Source organism: Schistocerca serialis, chromosome 9, assembly GCF_023864345.2.
Source record: "Schistocerca serialis cubense isolate TAMUIC-IGC-003099 chromosome 9, iqSchSeri2.2, whole genome shotgun sequence".
NCBI classification, from domain to species: Eukaryota; Metazoa; Arthropoda; class Insecta; order Orthoptera; family Acrididae; genus Schistocerca; species Schistocerca serialis.
In genome coordinates, this window is record NC_064646.1 from 159,092,050 (window position 1) to 159,111,548 (window position 19,499).

The window sequence follows — 19,499 nt, forward strand, 5'->3', positions numbered from 1 at the left end:
AGCCTCTGACGAGTAGCGAACTTACCGTTCACAACCATGTACCACCATGAACTAACCGTTGTAGGTAGGAAAGGTGTGTGTACAGCTCGCCACACGGTGTTCCAGCCAACTTCGGGGTGTCTGTGTGCGACCGCATTGACAGGTTGCTGCAGTTGGTAAAGGCGATAATAGTCTTTTGTGCTGACCATCCGTGTTGTCGTAATGTCTGATCGTAAGTAGCTGAAGCCAGTCAAGATCTCTGTGATATGAGCGACTGCCAAGGAAATGTGTCCCACACAAACCGGTGGATTCAGAGAGCATGGTGCCTCTTCAGCTCTTCGTGGCCGTCAGATTGGCGTGGGCAAGAGTCCACATGCGACACATAGTGTTGAGATAGAGCGATCGCCACGGCTATAGACATAAATTAAACCGATACCGCCCTCCCGCTGCGGCAGTGTCGGCGTGGCGTACGTAACTTTAAAAACAATACCGGTGCTCCATATGCTGATTGAAATCTGTTGGCCATCGTAGCCGTCATGCGCTAAATAGTTCAGTTTGGAGACAAGATAGGTGTTGGCATAACGTGTTCGTAGGAGCATGTCCATTCGACGTAATTTGTTGTTCTGTATGAGACCACGTGTCTGGTTCAGTATCCGGCGATACGTAGCTGCCGCTGTGCCGTGACCTTTGCTATAGAACTGCACTCCTAAAGCCGGCCGGAGTGGCCGTGCGGTTCTAGGCGCTACAGTCTGGAGCCGAGCGACCGCTACGGTCGCAGGTTCGAGTGTGTGTGATGTTAGTTAGGTTTAATTAGTTCTAAGTTCTAGGCGACTGATGACCTCAGAAGTTAAGTCGCGTAGTGCTCAGAGCCAAGCCATTTTGCACTCTCAAACAGTTGAGTACGGTCACCTTGTCACAGGGCGCCGCCGTTGCGTGGGGAAGCCCCCTTCCGACATTCATGTATTTTGTCTTCTTCATGGTGATGACGCTCTCAGCGACCACCCCATACTGGAGTAACCACTGAAGCACCATGTGTATTTCACCCTCTGATCTGGCCAGGAACACCACAGCACCTCATCGGCGGATGCACCACAACGAAAGGTCACGTTTCGCACAGAAATGCCTGCTAATCGTCGTCGTAGACCGTGCACAGCTGGTTCAAGTGCTGCCGCAAATAATCTGTCCGACAAGGGGCATCCTTGTCATATTGACATTCCAACAACTGAACAGACATAACAGTTACCCATCATGCGGGAACGTACTTCTTCGATCAGTCAGAGGACCACCTGTGTAGACACTAGAGAGAGGCATATACATTCCAAAACTGCGAGTAGAAACGGTGGTCGACGCAGGCGAATGCGTGGTCAGAATCTACTGTGACAAGAGTGCCTCGTATTTTGCATGCTGCAGTCAAAGCCATTACGTAAAGATATGCTGCTAACACTGTATGAATGTTAATGAAACCACCTAAACATGTCTAATCCGTGTGGATGGCTTTCCCGATAGCGGTGTGAAGACGCGCGAGGAGGATGAGGGCGAAGATCTTGTAATTGAAAGTGTGAGTGGACGGAAGTCCTGCCACCGGCAACCACCATTCGGTTTCGGTACTGGGATCTAAATGCCGTCTGTTAATTCCGTGTGCACAGTGAAATCAGGGCGCACCAGTTCTGGAAACATTTGGAGCCACTTATCGCTCATAAGGTATTAAAAAGTGCGGTAGAATTCCGTGGTAAACCGTCCGACCAAGGCCGAGGTCAGCATGTCGGATGTGATGGGCGATAGCAGGGTACCATCGGATGCCACGTCCCTAGGTTCAAATGGTTCTAATGGCTCTGAGCACTATGGGACATAACTTTTGAGGTCATCAGTCCCCTAGAAGTTAGAACTACTTAAACCTAACTAACCTGAGGACATCACACACATCCATGCCCGAGGCAGGATCCAAACCCGCGACCGCAGTGGTCACGCGGTTCCAGACTGTAGCGCCTAGAACCGCTCGGCCACCCCGGCCGGCTTCGTCCCTAGGGACCGGAAATTTTGCAACACCCCGTCATCATACCTTCCATGTGCAGGGTTCCATAGTGCCAGGTGAACATGTGCGCTATGTTCGTTTGTGTCACTGAGCGGCCATCCGCCTCTGCGTTTGTCGCCGTAATGAGATGACGGTGGCGCCTCTCGCGCAGAAATAGACTGATGCCATTTTGTTGGGGATGCAGTCTTGCACTCTCGCACGGATGCAGACACCTTCTAGCTGCTTTGCCCTGATGGGTAGTAGACAAGCTTTGATGCGTTGTACGGACATCTGACATCCGGGAGACGGCGATTGCATCGCCAGCTCACGTAACGCTGTACAGTAAAGTTCCGATGTCGTCCTTGGCCATCTCGATATGTCACACCCATGTGCCAACAGGGTCTTTCGGAGTGCAGGTTTGACACTTACCAGGCGCCACTGCAACGTGGAAGCATACAAGGGCAGGTGCCTGAGACAACGGCGCCACGTGTCAGTAACTGCTTGTCGACATGCATCCCCGCGAAGGAAGGTGACGTTTAGCTTCCATGGGCCTCTGCTGCATTTGATGAGTTGCCGGAGTGAGGTGATAGTGCAGATGCACGGGAGATTTCTGCATCACGGATCGCTGTGAGGAGGCCACGCGAGACGTATATCCGATCCAGACGACTAGCAGAGTGACTGGCGAAGTGAGTATATCCGCGCTGGTTCTCGCCATGTGTCGTGGAACGCGAGCTCATGTACCAGTGCGTGTAGAGCCAGGCCGTGGAGGTAATGCGGCATCTGGCTACAGAACACTGTTAAAACCGCCGCCCAGCATATAATGCTCCATATTTCCACGCAAAAGTGGGGCGACCTCCTCCGAATAGAAGACGTGCCTGTAACCGCTGAGTGAAGTATTGGAGGGCACGTAGACGTAATGAGGTGGACTGCCCAAATGTGCGTGGGATGCTTCAGCGTTCGCCAAGTATGTCACGTCCGTCGCTTCCATGCCATCTCGGAGAAGGATGGCCGTTCCTCCAGCATCACGGTAGGCTGTAGAGTGTAGGTGGTGTAGTCATAAAGGTCTAAACGCAGCTCTGGACGAACCTCCGGGAGAGGGGCATTGTCCAAGTCTGCCTCTCTGATCATGTCGTGTAACATGCGGGTCTTGACCGTCGAGTGGACACCCTTGACACTGTTCCCACACGGTAGGACTGAGACATATCAATTGGTGGAGGCAATGCAAGTGTGCAAGCCCACGATGAGGTCGTAAATCATACATCCACGTGGCCGCATGCCGGCCGCTGTGGCCGAGCGGCTATAGGTGCTTCAGTCTGGAACCGCGCTACCGCTACGGTCGCAGGGTCGAATCCTGCCCCGGGCATGGATGTGTGTGATGTCGTTAGGATAGTTAGGTTTAAGTAGTTTTAAGTTCTAGGGGACTAATGACCTGAGATGTTAATTCCAATAGTGCTCAGAGCCATTTGAACCATTTGTGGCCGCATGACGTGCATTACAGTGCCGTACGATCCCCTGCCGGGCAGGGCGCTCTGTGCTCAGTGTCAGTCATGGACACTGTAGGAGTTATCGATGTGTGCTGCGCAGCATCTGCCTTAATGTCGTCTGCCCAATCGCCAAGAGAGGAATGGGAGGTCAGTGAATGCAGGCCATTTTCACAAGAGCCCTCATTTTCGGACTCGACCGCATGCGCCACGTTTTCATGACCACCATGGGGGGAGGGGGACAGGTGTTGCATACCGTCAGCCGCCTTCTGGTGAATGAGGCCGCTGGAATCCGTAGACGCTGCAGCAGTATTCATTTCTTCAACCAGTTCCATATCCAAATCTCGTTCTTCAGCCGACAATCGTCTCTTCTTGTGCCACATGGGTGATTTTCGTTTGCGGGTTTGGGACTCCACATCCAGTGGAGGGCGGGGCTCGATATGGTCATCGGGAAATCCCTGTGTACGATCCTGAGAGTTGTGGCGGCTAGGTGCCCCCAACGCCGCAATTGGCGGAGATAGCCGGAAACTCTGCACCGCTTGGTTGCAATGACGTTGTCGTCGTCGGTGTCGACTCTCCAATGGAACCTGTAGCGGCTTGAGGTGGTGTAAGGTTTTGATCATCCGTCACATCATGTCGTGCCGGCTCCACATACGTTAGCGGGAGAGAGGTCATCGTGGATCGCGAGGGAAGTTCATTGCGGGCCCCAGGACGAAGCGGCGCTGCAGACGCTCAGTTCGGATATGGTCCTCCTGGCCGCAACCCGAGCACGTCCTCGGTTGGCCATCATATATAACAAATGCGCGGCAGCCGCTAACGAAAACATAGGACGGAAAGTGCTTCTTAAGTTTTATGCGCACATGACTTAACCCATTAAGGACAGGGTACGTTTCGAATGTATTATGTTTCTCCTCTGTGTGGCTCAAAACTGTACCATATGGCCGCAGTGCGTAAAAGACAAAGCTCGCGGGAACTCCGAACGGCAGTTCAAAGATGCACACGGTACGCACCCGCAGATCAGCAAGGTCAACTGCTACCAGTCTCACATTAACGTCAGCGTGGCAGAAGCGCAGCTACTAATAACTTAAACTATTTAATGGTATACAACAATTAAGGCCTCTCTGCATCAAGGTCTGTCTGGCAAACGAATTAACGCTTTCCGAAATCAACGCGGCAGATAACAAGGAGAGAAGTTCCGCATACATTCAGTATGTTATCAAGATTTCGGATAACTTAAGATTGGTCAAACATTGAATGGAACCAAACGTAGCAAGCTATTTTACCGATTACACCTCTACAGTAATTCCCATATGAATATGCTGATACTTTTGTACTAACGACACTCTTAGGAGCAATCTTTTCATGTAAAAGGCAATGTCGTGACAGACTGACTCATCTTCACCCAGCCAGTTTTGAGCTACACAGACGAAAGTTGGTATTTGGTTTCTCAGTCAGAAATAAATAAATACGTGTTTCAGCATTTTTAGAAATTTAGCACCCTGGCGGTGAAACAGCTGGTGAAAGCTCTTTTTTTTTGTTGAAAATATATCACTATTAAAGAGCCGGCCGGCGTGGCCGAGCGGTTGTAGGCGCTACAGTCTGGAATTGCATGACAGCTACGGTCGCAGGTTCGAATCCTGCCTTGGGCATGGATTGCGTGATGTCCTTAGATTAGTTAGGTTTAAGTAGTTCTAAGTTATAGGGGACTGATGACCTCAGAAGTTAAGTCACATAGTGCTCAGAGCCATTTGAACCATTTGAACTATTAAAGAACTACTGAAGTATTTTTAAAGCTACATCCATGAACATTTTTATGTGACTTCTTGGCTACAAATAAATTATGTGGTCTAGTGTTTTTGGAAATCTAACTCCTAAGGGGTGAAATAGGGAACGATATTTTTAAGAAAATATTTTATTATGAAAGCATTTTTAAAGCTAGATCTATGAAAATTTAAATTTGGCTTCTCACTTAGAAATAAAAAAAATACATGTTTCACGGCTTTAGGAAATTCTACCCGTGTGGGGATGGAACGGAGGATGAATATTTTTCTGGAAATATTTCGTTAATGGAAATATTTGATTGTGCAAGCATTTTGAAGCTAAACCTATGAAATCTTGTGTTTGATTTCTCAGCCAGAAAATTAAAAAAAGACGCATTTCCGTATTTTTGAAAATTCAAAACTAATGGGGTAATATGGTGGGTGAAATATTTTTTTGGAAATAAATAATTCCTAAAGAACTGCTTAAGGATTTTTAAGATTACGTCTGTGATAACTGGTATCTGACTTCTCGTTAGAAATACAAAAATACATATTTCTGGAAATGCGGCCCCTAAGGGAGCCCAATATTCAATAAAAATTTTAAGAAAATATTTTGTTACCATTAAGAAAAAATAAAGCTAAATTTATACGAACTGGTGTTTCAATTCTCGGTTAGATATAAAATATTTGTTATTAAGGAAGTATCTCTACAAGAACGCAAAAGGCACGATTAACAAAAACTTCGGACCCCAGCCACCAGAACCGCTTTTAGGATCGGAAGTACATTCGGAAAAGACCACGCTTATATGACTTTCATTAGCGTGGAAAGCTTAGAAAGTGTTGCAGTTTGTGAACAACATAAAAATTTAATTAAATGAAAAACTCTGTACGTCATACCGTCTACGTGAGGGAAGTAGTGGTTGCCATGGTAGCCACATAGTAAAGTGGGAATAGACTGTACCAACTTCAGGGGACTGCGTGAGTCCCGACCACGCTCAAGAGGTAAACATGCTGCTCTCATTGTTATTTTATTTCTTTCCTTCTGAAGCGTTGTGAAAATGGAAAAGCTCGTTCTCCAGACGCTGTTCGAATTTTTTAGCAAGGCTTCCTCAGTGAGCATCTTTCTTTTGATGTATAGACGTAAACAGAACGTCTGTAAACTATAGTCGAATTAAGTGAGATATTGCAGAGCGAGGTTTGCTATGTATGCAGCAAATTACCTGACGGTGGCAGATGTAAAACGGATATAAAATGTAAACTAGTAAAAGTAAGAACATCTTTCCCCAAAACATAAAATGCTAATATCAAAGATAAATTTGAATATTAGGGAACCTCTGCTGAAAGTATTTGTCAAACTTTCTGCTGTTATTTAATGATGTAGTTTGTCAGTACCAATAACTATTGTTCCTAGATCAGAATTACCGATCTACAGAGTCACAGAAAGGAGAAAAAACTCTCATTGGGGTATTATTTAGTTTTCTGCTCTTTTCAGACAGCTGGCCACACCACATGACTAAAATGTGGAGAGCAGTGTGTTTCACGTAAGACTGGACAGCTTTAGTCTCTGTTAACACAGCAAAACACGCAAGGAGACGAAGTGCCACCAACATATTGTCTATAGACGTGAAGTCGAGAAACTATCCAAACACTGTCAGACTGCTTTATATTATTAATAAAAATTAATTACAACTTATCATGATAACGTTACGAAAAAAGTCTTTTTAATAATAATAAGTTTCTCAAACTGTCACGAATTAGCAGGATAAGATGCACTATCCGCATCGAAACGGTCTGTCTCTACGTTCTGTCCACAGGCGTACTGAAGTAGCATTACGGGACTGGTATTAAAGTATGCAATCATAGCATAAAGAAATCCAGTTAATAAATAGTTCAATGTACCAATTTTGCCAATACAATTGACAGAAGCAGAAAAAGCAGCCGCTAACAGGTGTGCAACACACCAACTTTTTCATCTTTATATCTAAGGGTACAGAAAAGTGACAAAAGTTATTGTGGAGCAGTTGTCTTAGGATTTCACTACTGATCGTCGATCTGGCTGCTAATGCCTATTTCACGTAAGAGGTAAAAAACGGCTTGAAGGGTGAACACTTTACCGCTAAGATACCTTGCAATTACATAAAACAACGGATCCTTTGTTGTTCCAGTGGTGGCCAAGATAAAGAAAGCGGAATTTAATGAAGTAAACTGCAGTTTCTGTTGGGACGAGTTTTCTGGAATCAAAACCACATACATGCTTCCTCTATACCTTCCCTTAACTGAGAATAATTCAGAATATTTAGTGTAAACGCCAAAGAATATTGAGTGGATTTACCAGGATATTTCTGAACCAAACCACAGAGTAAATCTATGGTCACATAGTTTCCATACGTGTTCTACAATGCTACCAGTTGCCATTCAACAGAATTAGAATACTGCTGCTCAAACGATGTGACACTTGAAATAGCTGGCACCGGGTAAGGTTGCCTTTCGAAGACGTAGCGTCGGCTCCCGTCAGTAAAGTGACTGGGAACAGAAACACCAAATAGCCCAATGAATTTTATTCGCACTTCTCTTACTACGATTTGGGTCTAAAGCATAACTACGAACAATATCCAAGTGCACCCACTGCGGCTCGAACATCATAAATAGCAGGGAAAATTATTTTGAAGGTTCTCCTTTTCTATAGCTGTCGTACTTATTTTTTCAACAAATTAAAAGTCTTACTAATTGGAAACTACGCTTTTTTAGCAGCAGCAGCTTGATGAATGAGCTTTTCAATAATTAGACAGCTTAAGACAGAGATAAACCGAAGTGACAAAACGATGTTACCCTGGGTGAGTATGGGAGGGAATTTTTGGGCAGTGTCTCACATATGACGCATTTAGCATGTTTTTAATTTCTCGGTTGTTTCACGCCAGCAGCCCCTCTAGGCTATCACAATATTCGTAAGTGAATTAATGAGGTGTAGTTGCTAAAACATACAGCTGTTTTAAATATTACAACACTTGTTTCCGGATCTGACTCAGTGGACAACACTAATCGTGATTTCATTTCATCCTAGAGACCACTGGAGCGGCTTGATAGTGTTTACAAGGTACTCACTGCGCACATAAACTTGTCTCCTGAGATAGCTGCTCATCAGCCCTTGCCGAAGTAAAAAGTTGAAGACCACAAAAATTGAGTAAAATCAGAAGAGCAAATAGGCACAGAAACTAGACACCTCAATATTTACATCATCATGGAATGTCCGCCCCGACAGCTGTCAGAGGGAAGGATTGCCGTCCTACGGGCCCGGGTTCGATTCCCGGCTGGGTCGGGGCTTTTCTCCGCTCAGGGACAGGGTGTTGTCCTCATCATCATTTCATCCCCATCCGGCGCGCAGGTCGCCCAATGTGGCTTCGAATGTAATAAGACCTGCACCAAGGCCCCGTAAGGGGCCTCCCGGCCAATGACGCCAAAAACTCATTTCCATTTCATCATCATGGAACAACTTGAAAAAGTTAAGCATTTATGAATTTAGATGAAATAACGTTGATGAAATAAATTAAACATTTAGAGATGAAACCTAACAGTTCCTACAGTAAGTATCTCCGTTCTGAATCACCCCTGTACACCTAACAAACACCAAATACTTGTAATTGAAGATCTCTTCAAAATCTGGCAGTGGGGTGCGTCCGCCACCCAATACTTCCATCATGCAAGTACCGGTGTGATGCAATTCCCAACTAGCATCCAGCAATTTCATTGAAAAGCTTCGCAATGATATATTTTTAAGAAGACAGTCTAATAGAAAGAACAAACAAGTCCATAAATTGCAACAGATTAAAAATGTCAGTTTCTACAGAATCAGTGAGATTTAATCTAACTTTAACAAGTCTAATTACATCATAGCAGTCCTGAAGGATATAGTGCGTGGTGATTATTTTCGACAGTATTTTCTTTATTTTCACGACTTGTGATTTCCGTTTGCCCTGTAATGAGTACAGGGCATTTTTTAACTGCCGAATATCATTTTGTAGCTGTCGATAAAAGTACACGTCGTGGGATTGAAAGAGGGGCATATAATTCCGAGAAATTATTTTTAACGGAGCATTTTCCGATGTGGAGACACAGAATCGTTGATATTCACTCCCCGAAACGCATTAGTGCCTTTTTTTTTATCTCAGTTGCATATCGGTAGTATTGCTGTCACCAAATCAAATGATATGAATCTTCATTACCGATAAAAGCAGACAGGCCTCGCTTTATGTCCATCTTCATGTTTTCGCGGCGTAGAGACAGTCCAATAAAATTTCGGGCGTGCAGCCACATAAATTCAGCTTCTTCATCTAATATTTCGGTTGAATACCGTCCAGCCATCTTCAGAGTGAACCAAGGTGACTAACGCTCCAGAATTTGCTCCGTCCTCCACCAAAGACTGCAGCACACCTGGGTTCCGTTATCGAAGAAATCGAGACTGTAGCGGGTTCGTCTATGCACGGGGAAGTCAGCGCTCGTGCAGCCTTACGTCGCACTGGCATTCCATACACTACTGTTTGGTTGATGATGATTGGTTGAGTAACGTGTTGTGGACCGACGTAGATCATTTTACGCTCCGAGGGTCTGTTAACGCCCACAACTGCAGAATTTGGGCTACCGAATATCCTAGAACTTTCGTGGACATTCCATTGCACGACGAGAAAGTCACGGTATGGGTTGGATTTACCACATGTACCGTTATCGGGCCTTTTTTCTTCTATGAAATGCGTGATTCTGGTTTTGTAACTGCTACCGTGACGGTTGAGAGGTACGCCGATATGTTACAGCCTGGCTGATATTGCTAAATGCCGATATGTGACGGAATCGCATCATCCCCAGCCTGGCTGATAAACACCTGCTGGAACGTACGATGTTTATGCAGGATGTTGCTAGACGCGCGTCGTTTGGTGATGATCGTGTGCTCAGCCGTCACTTTCGTCATGCTTGGCCTCCCAGGTCCCCAGACCTCAGTCCGTGCGAGTATTGCCTTGGGGTTACCTGCAGTCGCAAGTGTGTCGTGATCGACCGACATCTCTTGGGATGCTGAAAGACAACATCAAACGCCAATGCCTCACCATAACTCCGGACATGCTTTACAGTGCTGTTCACAACATTATTCCTCGACTACAACTATTGTTGAGGAATGATGGTGGACATATTGTGCATTTCCTGTAAAGAACATCATCTTTGTTTTGTCTTACTTTGTTATGCTAATTATTGTTATTCTGGTCAGACGAAGCGCCATCTGTCGGACATTTTTTGAACTTTTGTATTTTTTTAGTTCTAATAAAACCCCATGCCATACCAAGTATCTGTGTCAATTTGTACCTCTCTATCTACATTATTCCGTTATTTCATCAGTTCTCAAATTTATACTGTCTTTTCGATCACCCGGTATTACTGTGCTGTAAGGGTGCAGTAGATGACACACAGAAGGGTCCGCTATGATAAGTAGTGGCACCCCAGACCATCACTCCTGGTTGTCTAGCTGTATGGTGGGCGACAGTCAGGGTGTGACAGATTTTCGGCCTGGCATCTCATTGATTTCATTTAACAGCGGACTTCCCGTTGCACTCTTCCTGTTACCACCGTTGCTTTAAAGTCACCGAAGGTTGTTTTGAGTTTCCTGTATGCAAGGCAGTCCTACCAACAATCATTTCTTTTTCGATACCTCCACATTTTTTCATGTAGCAGTTTCGTCTAAGTTTCCATGCACTTCCTATTTATTTCATTCCTCAGGGACTTGTATTTTTGTATTCCTGAAAACGGGACAGTCTTGGTTTATTGTCAAACAAAGTTCTGGCTTATTTTGATTTTTGCACCCACGAAAGCACTCTAGACACTTCCAGTATACTGCCACTACACGTTTGACACAACTGGTGTTAAATTTCTGTCAGACATACCTCGCAACCGGTGAAAACGGATGATTGCAGCTGTTCTTGTGATGAAAACGTCGCCATTTTAACTATCAAAAACGTTCCCCACTCTCGCCACTGACCACTGACGCTACAATTTTGTGACCGCACATTCTTGCCGTCTCTGCCACACGTTCACCAAAAGTGCACACGTTTTCTATATTAAACCGCATTTTTTTTCACCTATTTGATGTCCTGAGAGAGAAACTGTAGATATTATAACTCGAATACACCTCGTGTACTGGAGACAGACATGGAGCACAGCACTCCCCCCCCCCCCCCCCCCCACTTCATATTAAGTAAAACTGTGACATCACGAATGGCAGCCAGCCGCAGAGTTAAAATAAAATAATCACAGCATGAAAACAAGCATGCACCGTGCGTCGACATAAAAGCCAGGAAAGAGGGTAGAGCAGCAATTTATATAGTCCTAGCATTCAGGTGCGTACATTAGAATATTTGTCATCATCATTCATCGACTCCGAAATTCACTTAAGTGTGATGCAACGTGAGGTTTTTACTGTAAGCGAGTGACAGATTTTGAATGTGTTTATAGCGCTAGTACGGGGATATCCTGTCCAAAGTTTCATAGACATCATTAGAATTGGCGTTCTACATCTGGAATGTATTAGCCTTAATGCTTTGAAGAGAGAAAGTCCAAGTATCTCAGTTCGTCTTTTGCTATTTCTTTTATTACGCTACTGGCCATTAAAATTGCAGCACCACGAAAATGACGTGCTACAGACGCGAAATTTAACTGACAGGAAGAAGATGCTGTGATATGCAAATAATTAGCTTTTCAGAGCATTCACACAAGGTTGGCGCCGGTGGCGACACCTAAAACGTGATGATATGACGAAAATTTCCAACGGATTTCCCATACACAAACCGCAGTTGACCGGCGTTGCCTGGTGAAACGTTGTTGTGATGCGTCGTGTAAGGAGTAGAAATGGCTATCATCACGTTTCCGACTTTGATAAACGTCGGATTGTAGCCTATCGCGATTGCGGTTTATCGTATCGCGACATTGCTGCTCGCGTTGGTCGAGATCCAATGACTGTTAGCTGAATATGGAATCGGTGGGTTCAGGAGGGTAATACGGAATGCCGTGCTGGATCCCAACGGCCTCATATCACTAGCAGACGAGATGACAGGCAACTTACTCGCATGGCTGTAAAGGATCGTGCAGCCACGTCTCGATACCTGAGTCAACAGATGGGGACGTTTGCTAGACAACAACCATCTGCACGAACAGTTCGACGAAGTTTGCAGTAGCATGGACTATCAGCTCGGAGACCATGGCTGCGGTTACCCTTGACGCTGCATCACAGACAGGAGCGCCTGCGATGGTGTACTCAACGACGAACCTGGGTGCACGAATGGCAAAAGGTCATTTTTTGGATGAATCCAGGTTCTATTTACACCATCGTGATGGTCGCATCCGTGTTTGGCGACATCGCGATGAACGTACATTGGAAGCGTGTATTCGTCATCGCCATACTGGCGTATCACCCGGCGTGGTGGTATGGGATGCCATTGGTTACATGTCTCGGTCACCTCTTGTTCGCATTGACGGCACTTTGAGCAGGGGACGTTACATTTCAGATGTGTCACGACCCGTGGCTCTACCCATCATTCGATCTCAGCGAAACCCTTCATTTCAGTAGGTTAATGCACGACTGCATGTTGCTGGTCCTGTACGGGTCTCACTGGATACAGAATATGTTCAACTGTTGCCCTGGGCAGCACATTCTCCAGATCTCTCACCAACTGAAAACGTCTGGTCAATGGTGGCCGAGCAACTGGCTTGTCACAATACGCCAGTCACTACTCTTGATGAACTGTGGTATCGTGTTGAAACTGCATGGGCAGCTGTACCTGTACACCCCATCCAAGCTCTGTTTGACTCAATGCCCAGGCGTATCATGACCGTTATTACGGCCAGAGGTGGTTGTTCTGGGTACGGATTTCTCAGGATCTATGCACCGAAATTGCGTGAAAATGTACTCACACGTCAGGTCTAGTATAATATATTTGTCCAATGAATACCCGTTTATCATCTGCATTTCTTCTTGGTGTAGCGATTTTAATGACCAGTAGTGTAAAAAGCATTGACAGGCACTGATGGTTTTAAGAAGTCTTTATTAGGTCGCTTTTTTGTCTCTCTGTATCTTCGTTGAAAATTTTGCAGTTGATTTTGAACCAAATTTCAATGAGCTTGAGACTTGAAATTTTAAACATCCCTCAGTAATGGATGACGATGGTATTGTGTGTGGATAAGAAACTCCTGACTGCCATAGGGGAGCGCGTGTAAGTAAAGATAGGGTGTCAAACAAGCATCAATAACCTCCCCATCATTCGCTCTTTCGTTGTCTGATAGAGTCCTGCACGACTGCTGTGTTCAGCAGACTGCGTCAAAGCCCCTACAGGTGCAATGTGGTGCAGAATGAGTGTGCGACAACTCATTCGGTTGTCGGTGGCATTCCTGTACTGCCTGAAGCGATTTCTATCAAACTGGGAACCAGTATCATAGCGACCTGGGAAGAAGTTGCTGTGACAATAAGACTCTCCTGGCACCCCTCATGCTATGAGGTGGTATAGAAACATACCTCAGGAGCGTATGGAGCAACGTCAACGAAGTTATGTGTACACATGACTCATCTTACAACGTTTTTACTAACTTTCTCTGTTGCCTGTTCGGTATAAATTTTGCAGTTGAATTTAAACTAACTTCCTGATAAGGGAGGGAGTTGAAAATCTCAATATAGGTCAGAAATGGATGACAATGGAATATTAATTGACTTTCTTCTGTGGTGTGGCTGGGTATTTTATTTACCACTGTCGTTCCCTTACGAACTAGAGACTTGAAAATTTCGTAATAGGCCATAACTGAACTTCGATCCAATATTAACTCACTTTCTTGTCGGGTGTGTTTTGGAGGGTATTTTGCGTACCACTGCCATTTCCCTCCTTTTCCTGTTCCAGTCGCGAATGGTTCACGGTTAGAACTTTTGGCCGTTAAGCCTCAGTGTCAGCTCGGATATCTCTAATTTTTACCCTCAGGGACATTTCACACACACACACACACACACACACACACACACACACACACACACACACACACACAAGACTACAAAGAAGAAGACAATTATTTAAATAAAGATAATCTTTTATTGTAACACGTTTTTAAATTGGTCTAAAAAGGACGTAATAATTTCTTCTGACCCCGTACAGACATCTAGCAAATTTTACATGGCTATTAAAATTTGTAATTGTGAATTTTTAATACCTTTAGAAGTACTTTTAACATTTGTAACAAAAAACGTGGGGCGTATGCAATATATAATCGATGCATGAAAAGTTCGCTTTATAACTATTATCTTCTTCATGAGCCCCACATTTTTATTGTAGATGTTACAAGTACGATGGGTGATTAGTGAGTAATGCAACACTTCTTTTCAGAAAGCTCGTTGGGTCTAAGGCGCTGCGATCATGGACTGTGCGGCTGGTCCCGGCGGAGGTTCGAGTCCTCCCTTGGGCATCGGTGTGTGTATTTGTCCTTAGGATAATTTAGGTTAAGTAGTGTGTAAGATTAGGGACTGATGACCTTCGCAGTTAAGTCCCATAAGATTTCACACACATTTGAACATGTTTTGAAAGCTCGTTGGCTTCATTTGGAATTCCAATACACCATATCATTCCCCACTCTTTTCGCTACACGACCCTATTTTTCAAAACAACGCCCATTTAATTCGATGGCCTGCAACACCTTACAGGGAGGGCCTGTACGCCCCCATGGTATCACTCTACTGGTCGACGTTGGAACCAACGTCTTACTGCTTCAATAATCTCCCCATCATTCACGCATTGCTTCTCGCAGAGTGTATTCTTCATTAGGCCAAACGGATGGAAATCTTAATGTGCAAGATCCTGGTGTAGGGTGACTTTCCCTCGGGTGCCCAGACTTTTATGAGGCCTTCTGTAGCCATGGAGAAGGAGAAGTTCGTTTGTATTTTTGTGACGACGAACACGTTGAAATCGTTTCTTCAATTTCACAGCTGTGTGCGGCCGGCTGGGATGCATGAGATCGGACACGTTTGCGCAAATTTGCTGCGGTGATGACAGACGCCTCGTTCAACAACTCACCGTACTTCTGTTCACGGCCAGATACACTGCAAGCGACTATCAGTACACGGGATGTTCCGGTTTTCTCCAGAACCAGCTTAATGACAGCTCTCTGCTTGGAACGCACCTCCATTACATAGACCAATTTGAACGCTGCATATGCCATGCCATCAATCGGAACCTCATGAACCTATAGAGGTTGGCTGATTTGAGGGAAGTGACCAAAGAGCGAGATCATCGGTACCATTGGATAAGGAAAGGATGGGGAAGGAAGTCGGCCATGCACTTTCAAAGGAACTGTCCCGGAATTTGCCTGAGGCGATTTAGGGAAACAATGGAAGACCTAAATCAGGATGACCGGACGTGTGTTTTAACCGTTGTTCTCCCAAATGCGACAATATACAGTGGCTGAAGCGGAACTGTCCTACTACAAATTCCACATTTTTTTCAAACTGAAATTTTCCGAGAAAAAAAATGTTGCATTACTGATAGCTACAATTCTCATAGCCACTAAAGATTCGGAATTGAGAGAGGACAGTTAGTCTCTCAGATTTTGTTACAACGTTATACAACTTCAGCGAGACTATAGAAAGTTAACAGACTGTGCAGGTGTTGGTGGGGCCGGGTAGGGCGCTAAAAGCATGAGTTGTTTTTATGGTTCTTAATTCGTAGAAACAGCATGTTGGAAGTTGAAAGCAAGTGGCGGCGAGCCCATCCCTCAGTAAATCTTGCCGGACAGGCCTACAAATGGTTCAAATGGCACTGAGCACTATGGGACTTAACATCTATGGTCATCAGTCCCCTAGAACTTAGAACTACTTAAACCTAACTAACCTAAGGACATCACACAACATCTACATCTACATCTACATCCATACTCCGCAAGCCACCTGACGGTGTGTGGCGGAGGGTACCTTGAGTACCTCTATCGGTTCTCCCTTCTATTCCAGTCTCGTATTGTTCGTGGAAAGAAGGATTGTCGGTATGCCTCTGTGTGGGCTCTAATCTCTCTGATTTTATCCTCATGGTCTCTTCGCGAGATATACGTAGGAGGGAGCAATATACTGCTTGACTCTTCGGTGAAGGTATGTTCTCGAAACTTTGACAAAAGCCCGTACCGAGCTACTGAGCGTCTCTCCTGCAGAGTCTTCCACTGGAGTTTATCTATCATCTCAGTAACGCTTTCACGATTACTAAATTATCCTGTAACGAAGCGCGCTGCTCTCCGTTGGATCTTCTCTATATCTTCTATCAACCCTATCTGGTACGGATCCCACACTGCTGAGCAGTATTCAAGCAGTGGGCGGGAACAAGCGTACTGTAACCTACTTCCTTTGTTTTCGGATTGCATTTCCTTAGGATTCTTCCAATGAATCTCAGTCTGGCATCTGCTTTACCGACGATCAGCATTATATAATCACTCCATTTTAAATCACTCCTAATGCGTACTCACAGATAAATTATGGTATTAACTGCTTCCAGTTGCTGACCTGCTATTTTGTAGCTAAATGATAAAGGATCTATCTTTCTGTGTATTCGCAGCACATTACACTTGTCTACATTGAGATTCAATTGCCATTCCCTGCACCATGCGTCAATTCGCTGCAGATCCTCCTGCATTTCAGTACAATTTTCCATTGTTACAACCTCTCGATACACCACAGCATCATCCGCAAAAAGCCTCAGCGAACTTCCGATGTCATCCACAAGGTCATTTATGTATATTGTGAATAGCAACGGTCCTATGACACTCCCCTGCGGCACACCTGAAATCACTCTTACTTCGGAAGACTTCTCTCCATTGAGAATGACATGCTGCGTCCTGTTATCTAGGAACTCCTCAATCCAATCACACAATTGGTCTGATAGTCCATATGCTCTTACTTTGTTCATTAAACGACTGTGGGGAACTGTATCGACCGCTTTGCGGAAGTCAAGAAACACGGCATCTACCTGTGAACCCGTGTCTATGGCCCTCTGAGTCTCGTGGACGAATAGCGCGAGCTGGGTTTCACATGACCGTCTTTTTCGAAACCCATGCTGATTCCTACAGAGTAGATTTCTTGTCTCCAGAAAAGTCATTATACTCGAACACAATACGTGTTCCAAAATTCTACAACTGATCGACGTTAGAGATATAGGTCTATAGTTCTGCACATCTGCTCGGCGTCCCTTCTTGAAAACGGGGATGACCTGTGCCCTTTTCCAATCCTTTGGAACGTTACGCTCTTCTAGAGACCTACGGTACACCGCTGCAAGAAGGGGGGCAAGTTCCTTCGCGTACTCTGTGTAAAATTGAACTGGTATCCCATCAGGTCCAGAGGCCTTTCGCTTTTGAGCGATTTTAATTGTTTCTCTATCCCTCTGTCGTCTATTTCGATATCTACCATTTTGCTATCTGTGCGACAATCTAGAGAAGGAACTACAGTGCAATCTTCCTCTGTGAAACAACTTTGGAAAAAGACATTTAGTATTTCGGCCTTTAGTCTGTCATCCTCTGTTTCAGTACCATTTTGGTCACAGAGTGTCTGGACATTTTGTTTTGATCCACCTACCGCTTTGACATAAGACCAAAATTTCTTAGGATTTTCTGCCAAGTCAGTACACAGAACTTTACTTTCGAATTCATTGAACGCCTCTCGCATAGCCCTCCTCACACTACATTTCGCTTCGCGTAATTTTTGTTTGTCTGCAAGGCTTTGGCTATGTTTATGTTTGCTGTGAAGTTCCCTTTGCTTCCGCAGCAGTTTTCTAACTCGGTTGTTGTACCACGGTGGCTCTTTTCCATCTCTTACGATCTTGCTTGGCACATACTCATCTAACGCATTATGTACGACGGTTTTGAACTTTGTCCACTGATCCTCAACACTATCTGTACTTGAGACAAAACTTTTGTGTTGAGCCAACAGGTACTCTGAAATCTGCTTTTTGTCACTTTTTCTAAACAGAAAAATCTTCCTACCCTTTTTAATATTCCTATTTACGGCTGAAATCATCGATGCCGTAACCGCTTTATGATCGCTGATTCCCTGTTCTGCGCTAACTTTTTCAAATAGTTCGGATCTGTTTGTCACCAGAAGGTCTAATATGTTATCGCCACGAGTCGGTTCTCTGTTTAACTGCTCAAGGTAGTTTTCAGATAAAGCACTTAAAAAAAATTCACTGGATTCTTTGTCCCTGCCAGCCGTTATGAACGTCTGAGTCTCCCAGTCTATATCCGGCAAATTAAAATCTCCACCCAGAACTATAACATGGTGGGGAAATCTCCTCGAAATATTTTCCAAATTATCCTTCAGCCACAACAGCTGCTGAGCCAGTGGGCCTATAGAGACATCCAATTACCATGTCTGAGCCTGCTTTAACCGTGACCTTCACCCAAATCATTTCACATTTCGGATCTCCGTCAATTTCCTTCGATACTATTGCACTTCTTATCGCTATAATCACGCCCCCCCCCCCCCCTTCACTGTCCAGCCTGTCTCTGCGGTATACATTCCAATCTCAGTTTAGGATTTCATTACTGTTTACGTCTGGTTTCAGCCAACTTTCTGTCCCTAGTACTATATGGGCGTTGTGACCGTTTATTAATGAGAGCAGTTCTGGGACCTTTCTGTAGACGCTCCTGCAGTTTACTATTAGCACATTAATATTGTTATTCCCTGTTGCATTTTGCCTACTCCTACGTTTCCGCGTCTCAGGAGGCGTCTTGTCGGGCCTAGGGAGGGAAGTATCTAACCTAAAAAAAACCCATGTGCATTCCACACGTACTCCGCTACCCTTGTAGCCGCTTCCGGTGTGTAGTGCACGCGTGACCTATTCAGGGGGACCCTACATTTCTCCATCCGATATCGGAGGTCGAGAAATTTGCACCCCAGATCTCCGCAGAATCGTCTGAGCCTCTGGCTCGGCTCCAAACCAGAGGACCGCGATCGGTTCTGGGAACGATACTACAAATAGTTAGCTCTGATTTCAACCCGCGAGCGAGGCTTTCCGCCTTCACCAATTCCGCCAACCGCCTGTACGAACTGAGGATGACATCTGAACCCAGACGGCAGGAGTCATTGGTGCCGACATGAGCAACAATTTGCAGTCGGGTGCACCCAGTGCTCTCTATCGCCGCCGGTAGTGCCTCCTGCACATCTCGGATGAGCCCCCCTGGCAAGCAGACAGAGTGAACACTGGCCTTCTTCCCTGACCCTCCCGTTATATC